Source organism: Charadrius vociferus, unplaced genomic scaffold (genome assembly GCF_000708025.1).
Source record: "Charadrius vociferus isolate BGI_N301 unplaced genomic scaffold, ASM70802v2 scaffold1041, whole genome shotgun sequence".
In the NCBI taxonomy this organism is placed as follows: Eukaryota; Metazoa; Chordata; class Aves; order Charadriiformes; family Charadriidae; genus Charadrius; species Charadrius vociferus.
Window position 1 is genome coordinate 1542377 of NW_009646843.1, and position 8008 is coordinate 1550384.

Consider the following 8008-nt stretch of genomic DNA (forward strand, 5'->3'; position numbering starts at 1 on the left):
GGTTGGTGAATATGGGAGGCAGGTTTCAGTCTTTTAATGTTTAGGGAGGGGGAATCTTTGTTTTGTTTTGGTTTTTTTTTTTTTATTCACTTCCCTGAGCCCAGCCCCTAACCCATGCACATCCCATCCATATTCTCTCGTGACATGAGCAAGGACATTCACATAAGTCTGAGTGTGGCCCAGTCGAAGGAAGAGAGCATCTGTGACCATCTCCTCTTCCTTTTACAAATGGTAAAGCTGAAATAAAGAGTCCACTCTGGGTAAAAATCTCCAATTCCATTGAAATGGTCACATTACTGATCCAGCGTGTTTGAGCTCCAGGTCTGATTCGTAGACGGGTTCCCAGGTACAGCTAGGGGCCTCACTTGTTACTGTATTTAGAGGAAGCAGATCAGTCAGGCTGCCCTGGGACTGGAGATGTTTCAGGGATCAGGCGGTGAGCAGTCAGGTGTACGCCCTTGCTGGACTCTGTGAAAGCAGGGAGAGGGTTTATCTGTCGTCTGCCCGGGTCTCTGTCCCTGCAGGGTGTTGCTTTGCGAGGTTTGTCCATACGTTCACTGGGATATGCTGTGTGTGTGGTTCACTGAAGGACAGGTATCGTCTCCAGCTGAGCTGGGAGAGGAGCCTGCTGCACTCGCTCAGTGCAGTTTTCTCCAACAACAGGCAATATCCATTCAGGCTCCTTTGTGCAAAGCTGCAACTGGCCTGGCCTGAGAAACGGGAAGTCTGAAGGAGGTCAGGGAAAAGAGAGATCTTGGAAGAAGCCATCTGGCAGTTTTTTATATTCTTGTGTCTTAAACCTTTAGCACAGGACACGCGGAGTGTTTCCTGCACTCGAAAACATTGTGACCTATAAAGCAGCAATAGCAGTGTAGAGCAGAGTGGATTTCCCCACGGTGCTGAGCACCGCCCTGGTAGGGTGGTGGTGCTCCCTTTCAAATTTCCATCCAGTCTCTTCTTGACTTCTAGCGTTATCGTGAGCCAGCAGACTGAGCAGTCTTTTCTCCCCCTGCCTCAGACGTGTTCAGGACGTGTTTGCATCATACCTGGTCTTCCCAGCAGCGGGACGCGCTGCCGAGCTGCAAGTTGAAGCCTGTACCGTTCACTGCGCAGCGCGGAGGCAAGAGTGCCATAGCTGTATCGTGACCCATCTCGACACCTTCCCCTTGGGTAGCTTCTGGCTTAACTCTTCTACAACCAAAGGAGACTTGAATTAACTGGACTGTATTGGTGTGTGTGTGCGCGCGTGTGTGTGTCCTTCCAACTGAATAGTAGTTTCACACTGGAACACGGTGGGCTCCAGCAGCTGGCTGGCTTTCTTTTTTCCTCTTCTCCTTTTTCCAGTTAAGGACATGTTTAGTACCTGGTGGTTGTCAGGCTGGTGTTCAGATTAAGCCTGCTGAAAGCCGTTTACTCAAGCGTTGAGGCAGAAGTTTGCTTGGCCATGGTACTTCTGGGGCAAGCGGTAGATTCCCAGGGAAATGCCCACTGGCACCCTCTCAGGCAGGAGGAGGACGGGCATCCCTGGGTGATGCTGCCGGGGCTGGATGGGGTCAGTATCCTGCCAAGGAAGCGCTGCTGACCAGCACACTCTCTCACTCTCACAACACGTTACCTCTGTGGTTTGCCTGAGCTCCGCCAATCCGGGTGCCGCAGCCTCGGATCTCCATGCCCACCGCCAGACCCTTCCGCAGCTCCAGTGTATCCTTCTCCTTCCAGACAGATCCGCAGGTCCCGTCCCGGAAAGGGGAGCGTTCGGCTTCAGGCTGACCCTCTCCGTCCGACGTGGGAGCAGGTTGTTGTTCCCACCTGGCTTGCAAGTGACTGCTGCTCCCAGAGCAGACGGTCGTGAGCTTTGCAGTTTTCTATGAAGGGAGGCAGACACTTGTACTGAGACTAATCCTGACCCTTTCTCCTTTCCTGACGTATGCACCCCAAGACAACGTCCTGCTGTAAAGGCCCAGGTGTGCTGGGCAGGAGGGGACATTACCAGTGCTATGGTGCATCTCTTCTCTAGTCCAAATCATTTCAGATCCTTTGTAGAATAGCTAGCGACTTCGAAAAGCTTTATGGCTTATGGAAACTTACTGTTTAATGTTGTGGGGTTTTTTTCCGGGAAGACTGGCAGGTCAGTTCCTGCTTGCTGCTGAAACGGGGGAAATGCAAGCAGCTTGTGTTTCTGCGTGACTCCTGCACAAAGGGAATCAGGACAACTCCTCAGAGCCATTGAGAGAGAAGATAATCTAAAGGGCATTCATTAACTTTTTTAAACAAAATTAAAAAAATGGTAATGAGATTCAGTATATTAAGTATTTATCATGTGTGAGAAGGAAAATAAATTGTGAATTTACATTTATAGGCCTTCCCATGAGCTGGACTTAGTCATGTAGATTGTGTAAGTAGGGTTCCCTCCGTGCCAGCCTCCCAGCCAGCTACAGCTGTAACCAGAAAGGTATCTGCACTGCTCTGTCCACCTCCGCTTCGCATTGTCACGTGTTAACTAGTTACTTGTTTCATGAAAAATAAACTGTGAATATTTTTGGTGCAGGCTTTTTTAAATCTGTAAAATGGAGAAGTTCTCAATGAATTCTCATAAGTGCAGGTTTGAAAAAATCACTTCTATAAATCGTGTGCTCGCATAGTAAGGTGAGGTTCACGGCAGCAGCAGCCTTTCACACAGCAGGCTTTCACCCAAAAGCTTGTTTTGAACAGTGAATGTGGATTGAACCGTTGCATGGCGTTTCAAACTCTCAGCCTTATTCCTTGCATCTGACTGTACCCCACCTCTCTTCTTGTCTCCTTTCATGCCTTTTCCATGAGGATCCAGGTTTCTGGCTTGCTACCTTCCAGCGGCATGCTGGAAAGTTGACGTCAGCGTAGCTGGGAGGCTGCTCACTAAAGTTGGTGTTTGGAAATGTCATTGAAGGAGGAAGCCAGCAAGCTGCTCTTCTCTCCTCGCCTTCGTTGGGCCTCTGGGCAATGCTCTGTCAGGTCAGGAGGGCTTTTCAGACAAATGTGGGGCTTGCAGAGGGAGTAGTGGTGCTGTTAGGAATGGCTGTCTATGCTGGGTCACTTCAACAAGACAGCAAGGCCTGGCCAGGTGTGGAGAGAGGTCCCGGCAACCCTGCCCTGCCCAGCACGCCTTCCTCAGCCGTGAGTGATGGGAAACAGCTCCAGGCAGCACGACCCTCATGAAGGAAATACTGGGCTTCTTTAGCACTTGAGACTCTGGCTGTTGGTGCCAGCTGGTAGCACTGCCTTGCAGGAGGAGAGGGAGTTGTCTGTACTGAAGCAGTCTGGTTCATTTTCTGTAATTTATTGCTGCCTTCAGAGTTCAACCAGTTTGAATCACTTGGATTCTTTAATGTAGAGGAAAGCGGCAGGTAACACGTACCCCTGGCAGACCACTCCTGCGGGAGAGAGACTGCTGCAGCTCTGCTCCGGCCTCCCCAAGTCCTTGCACTGGGCTGGAGCTGTGCTGAGGGCAGACTGCTTTTTTTACGGTGTTGGAGGGATCCGATCACCTGGCCACTAAGTCTCAGGTCAGGTGTAATTGCACCCAAGGTGGGTGAGAGGTGACTCTTGTGTTGATCCACTCTTGTGGAGAGTTGTAGAAGCAGAATCAAGGGTGTAATTATTTCTGCTCAGAGCTGTGTCCCTTTCCCTTCTGTCCCAGGGAGGCTCATGGGAACTTCCCAGGGTCATGAGCCCATTCCCACCTGTAGGAATGGCTCCCCCTCTCCAGTTCTGAAGGGGATGAAGGATTTGCTCCCATACAAATGCTTTACTGGTCAACATCCTTGCCGGCAGGACAGCCTAGTTGCCCCTGCTCAGAGCAGTGGACTGAGGTCACCAGCTGTGGCCTCCGTCCCACCATGGGACTAACTTCAGTGGTGGATTTCCATGGCAGACAGGAGAGTCCCAGTTGACCTTTGGTGATGGAGGAGCCCTGGTGAGGGGTAAGAGTGTGGTGAGGGACTCGGTCTGCCTGCTCCGGCAGGGGAGAAGGGTTGCAGAGGATGAGGCACCGCAGGACATGTGGGCAGGAGGGGAGCAGGGACTGGCTGCCGTTCTGTGTGGCTCATCCCCTCTGCACCAGCTCGCTGGGCTGGTGCCTGCTGTCGGTGAGGGTACTGGTGAATCTAGCAGAAAAACAACCACTGTAAGGGATAATCCTCTACTGCACATCTTCAGATACTAACTAGCTCATGGCAGCTTGCTTTATTGCTGTTCTCAAGTTAGAACTTTTCCTATTTAACAAAAAAAGACCCGCAAGAACCAGATTAACTTCCATGCACGCAGTATCCAGGTGGTACTGTGGGAGCGTGTGTTATAATTCAGGATTAAACCCCTCACAGGCACGAGCTTCGCTTTGAAGGTGTAGCTGTTGTTAAAAATTCAGGAGATGAGAGACATGATTGTGTTTGAAGGACAGTAACTTACTGCCATGAGATGATGTGGATTGAGGGTGCTAGAAGAGCTTCAGCTCAGTTTCACAAAAAAAAAAAAAAAAAGGGAAGAAAAAGAAAGAAAAAGCAGCCCTAACCCTGCTGCATCTCAGCGGCAGTTTAACCTGAGCATGCCATGGATGTGCACTGCTCCCGCCTGGATGCCGCAGCCAGCGTTGCGACAGGGCAGGGTGAATTTGAGAAACCTCAGACCTTCAACACCTTCCGTTTACTTTTCATTTCAGCCTTAACTTCTGATTTTTGCTTGATGTTTGGAATAACTGTAATTGTAACCTGCTTGTAATGTGCTTTGCCCTAAATTACTGATGAGGCTTTCAGACTTTGCCAGCCAGTGAGTGTTAAAGCAAAGCGGCAAACCATGCAGCTACTCTGAAAGTACAGGGGAGGCCGGCAAGGGCTTGTGCACAGTGTTTGAGCGCCTGAGCTTTGTCCGCACTAATTACTCCCCTGCGATAGTGATAATGCCGGTGGCAGCGTTTGCAGCCGAGGCTGTGCCTCTTGCAGCAGCACGGCCGGGCTGATGGGTGCTCGGGGCTCCCAGGGCCTGGGAGATGGGATGCTGGAGCTTGGGGACCGCTCTGCCGCTTGCTTGGCTTGAGCGGGAGTCTTGCCCACGGGGTGGCAGTGCCCTTGCGAGCAGGAGGTGGGAAAAGGCAAGATTTCTGCTCCAGCTCCTCCAAAAACGACCTAAGCCAAGTCCGGTGCAGATGACACAGCGTGAGTGAGCCTGGGCTAGCAAAGTGGCGGTGATGGACAGTCCCTACAGCACTGAATCTACCTCCTAGGGAAATCTGAGAAATGGATGTTGCTATGTCCTATTTCAAGGTAAAGTTTTAATCAGTTTGCCCTTGGCAAAGCACTTGGGCTATTGTGGTGCTATTGTAAACCGTTTGGCAGCTTAGCACAGTAGGGCTGGACTCACGGCTCCTAGCCTGTGGGCTGGAGGTTTCTTTGCCGGCTGAATCCCGTCCCCTGATAGCTGGGGCTGGGCTTCGGCACATGTGATAGAAACAGGACGAGGCGTGACTCAGTTCCTTCGATTTATGATGGTTTTGAGACTCAAACCAGCGTGCCAGAGGGCCCCGTGGGCATAGGGAGTGAGTGGAGCCACGTGAAGCAAGGCAGGCGTCCGCTAACTGCATGTTCTTTGTGTCCGTTTGGTACTGAGCTGGTTTCAGTTTTTGTTTTTTTCTGATGTTTCGGAGTTGTTGACTTCAAGGAACCAGGTTTTGTGTATTTTTTTTAGACACTGGGAACTTGTTAAAAGGAAAAACAGCAGCACCGGGAGGCTCAAGGTGGAGCGTGGTTGGAGCTGAGGGCAGCGCCAGCCGACGCGGGTGGGAGGTCAGATGTGGCGGCGGCGGCTGGTGTGGGCAGGGAGCAGCTCTGCCTGCGAGGGGCAGGAGAAGCCTTTCGGCAGAGGCACTCCCAGCCCTGCTTAACGGCGGTGCCGCATTCACCGCCCCACCAGCCTGCTTGCCTCCAAGACACCGAACATGTCGGATACTGTGCCTGGCTTTGAACATCCCCTGCCACCCTCCGGTGCCATGTGCTCTCAGCTGGGGTCCTGGCTGCCAGCTAGGTTGGGGGTCCTGGGGAGGGTGGTCCCACCTGCCTGCTCCCCCTTCCTCGCTGCCTGGGGACGGAGAGGGACACGTGGAGGGTGGGGGGGGGTCACCCGTGCTCCAGCAGTGGTATAAGTCGCGCTGAAGCCGTGAGTGGGAGGTTTGCTCGGAGAACGGAGAGGGGCACACCTTGGCCTAAGAAGCCCCATGCTGTGTTCCCCCTCCACCGAGGTCTGCTGTCTGTGGGGTGGCAGCGGAAGGGGTTCCCCCACAGGCTCGGCAGGAGTCGGGGCGAGCACTGCGTGGGGGACACTTGGGTGGTCAGCCCTGGACGGGACTCGTCCGTATGTTTTAAGCAGGGATGCCAGAGCGGGTGAGAGAAACCTACATATTTCCAGCATGTATATTATTTTTAGAAGAGAGAGAGGGGAGAGTCTTGGACCATTGATTACTTTCATTTTGCTCCCCTTAGACTGTTGGCTGTGTATGTGAAACTTATAAAGAAAAGAGGGTTGCCCTGCCCAGGTGCTCCCAGAACATGTACTGTAATTCTTTGTATATAGAAGAAAAATTACTGTAAAGTAAAGTTTAACTTTACTCTCGATGTCCTCTTGTGGTTTGTCTTGCCGAGCACAGGGGGAGCCCAGCTGTGCCCAGACACCCGGGGCAGGGATGGGAGACCCCCCAACAGCGGCGTAGGCAGGGTGACGGCTCAGACCACAATGTGTTTTATTTACATTGTACACCTCGAGAGAAGACGCTCAAATAAATCTGCAAAAAATCAGGCAGCATCTCCGAGAGAATAAGTTAACAGCCGCCGCTGGGCCACAGCGGTGACTTGGGGAAGCAGCTCCCGCAAACACCGGGTAGCAGGGAGAGGGTCCCTAGGGGTACAGCCTGTGGCTCCTGGCACCGCACGGCAGCCCTCTGCCACTCTGCACACCAGGAGAAGAGCAGTCCGCGGGGCTGTGCCATGTTGCAGACGGGCCCATACAGCTAAAACAGCAGATAAAAAACCGGAGGAGCCTAGCGCACGCCGGCTGCCTGGCCGGCAGCAACGGTTCCCTTTTGGCAGGAGGTCTCAGTGGTGGCAGCAGCTGTAGAAGTATGCACCGCTCCTCTGGCCCAGGTCAACACCCTTCTCCTCTGGAAGAGAGCAGGGGCGGCAGGCTGCTGGCACATCCACACCGTGATGCCATGTGAGAGCCCAAAAGCTGCTGGTCCCAGGCCCGGGTGCGGGTGGGGCCCCTGGGGAGGGGTTTGGTGCCCCCGCAGAGAAGCGGCAGGGCTCATGGCCAAGGCATAGCCCAGGGCTGGAGGCACAGCCGGGCTGAGCATGCCTGGACAGGCCTGGTGCAGAGCTGAGAGCCAGTCCCACAGCCGGGCAAGGCTGCTGGCTGCCCATTTGCCACAGGCCGCTCATGGCCCAGCTGGGCCAACATACTGAGCCTGACCTGAGTGGGGATGATGACATCATGACGGGACCCAAGCTCTGCAGGACAAACCCTGGCATGGAGCTGCATTGACACCCACCCACCCCACCCCCCCCAAAAACCCCACAGCATTCATCTTCTGCACCCTCCCCAGGGGAATGCGTACCCCCTGGCATGGGAGAGGGTGCTTGGGGAGGGATGGATCCCACTGCTCACCTGTCATCACCTGGAAGGCAGTGAAGTTGACGTAGTCCTCAGCCACCTTCTGGAACAGCTCGTCTGGGGTTTGAGGTGGGAGGTGGGGGGATGTGTGTGGCGACCGCTGTCACCCCGTAACCCGTCTCCTTCTCTCCCCGCAGGATGGCGGAGCCTCGCTTCAACAACCCCTACTTCTGGCCGCCACCTCCCACCATGCCCAGCCAGGTAGGACCCCCCCGGCACGGGGAGGGCGGGATTTTGGGGAGGAAGGAGGACAGACAGACATGGGGGATACCCAGGGGAGGAGGCTGGGGGTCCCTCTTCCTCCACCCCTGACCCCCTC